This window comes from Trachemys scripta, chromosome 8 (assembly GCF_013100865.1).
Source record: "Trachemys scripta elegans isolate TJP31775 chromosome 8, CAS_Tse_1.0, whole genome shotgun sequence".
Taxonomy (NCBI): Eukaryota; Metazoa; Chordata; order Testudines; family Emydidae; genus Trachemys; species Trachemys scripta.
This window is the reverse complement of record NC_048305.1, coordinates 45,936,344-45,937,620: the sequence shown is the minus strand read 5'-3', so window position 1 is coordinate 45,937,620 and position 1,277 is coordinate 45,936,344.

Here is a 1,277-nt window from a genome sequence, read left to right as displayed (position 1 = left end):
CAGGATGCAAATCTTTAGCATTCTGATTTTAGTAGCATTTTACACTCATTTGGACAGAGGCAGGACTAAGAATTATCTAGACCATCCCTGACAAATGTTTGTCTAATCTGTTCTTAAAAACCGTCAGTGGTGGAAATTCCATTACCTCCTTAGGTAATTTATTTCAGTGCTTAACCACCCTGACAGTTAAGAAGTTTTTCCTAATGTCCAACCTAAACCTTCCTTGCTGCATTTTAATCCCATTACTTCTTGTCCTGACTTCAGTGGTTAAGGAAAACAATTTATCAACCTCCTCTTTATGACAACCTTTTACATACTTGAAGACTAATATGTCCCTCCTCAGTCTTCTCTTCTCCAGACTAAACAAGCTCATTTATTTCAATCTTTCCTCGTAGGTCATGTTTCCTAAACCTTTAATCATTTTTGTTCCTCTCCTCTGGACTTTCTCCAGTTTGTCCATGTAGTGATTCTGTGGCTGTCCCTTCCCATCAGGCTCCAAGGGAGGCTACTCTGTCTCACTATGTCAGTAAGGGTGTCAATTAGCAGGCTAGGGCTCTGAACCTCTGGGTGGGCAAAGCAACAAGCAGTCTTTAGCCCAAGACCTCCTGGCTTGGGCAGACAGCAATTGACAGTCTAAGAACTCTGATCCTTTAGCTACAATCTTCATGCTGGAGCAGGCAGCAAACACCGTCTGGGGATCTGGGTGGGCAGAGCAATAGGCAGTCTTTAGCCTATGTGAGTAGGCCTGCTGACCTCAGTTGACTAAGCCACCATCCCCCCTAGGGGACCTGGGCCCACCCTACTCCACTAGGTCCCAGCCCAAGCCTCTAACAATGGTGGGTGGTCCCAACACTATGTCAGCAGGGCAGTTACTGAAAAACACTGACTCATTTTCTGGCCACACAACCAGACTAATGTCTGGCTTCCCTGGGCTACTTCCTACCCCTGCCTGTAGGACTCCGTTGCTCATGGATCCCCAATTTCCATGGGGTAATTGTCTGGCAGAAGTCCTGGCAGCTCCTCAGGGTACTCACTTGGTGGCAGTCTTGGCAGCTCCCTTCCTTCGGGGTTCTCCTCTGGGTCAGAGATTGGCATAGCTCAGTCCTTGGTCCAGGGGCTGGCCACAAGGCAGAGGCATCTGACTCCTTCCCTGGCTCTGGCCCACTTGAGCTAGAGACCTCACCTCATTTACTTCCTGTTCCTCCCCTCTGCTTCTGGCACAGAGGCAGGACTTGCCTAGCTCTGCCCAACAGGGGGTGGAGAGTGGTTCCTCTCCG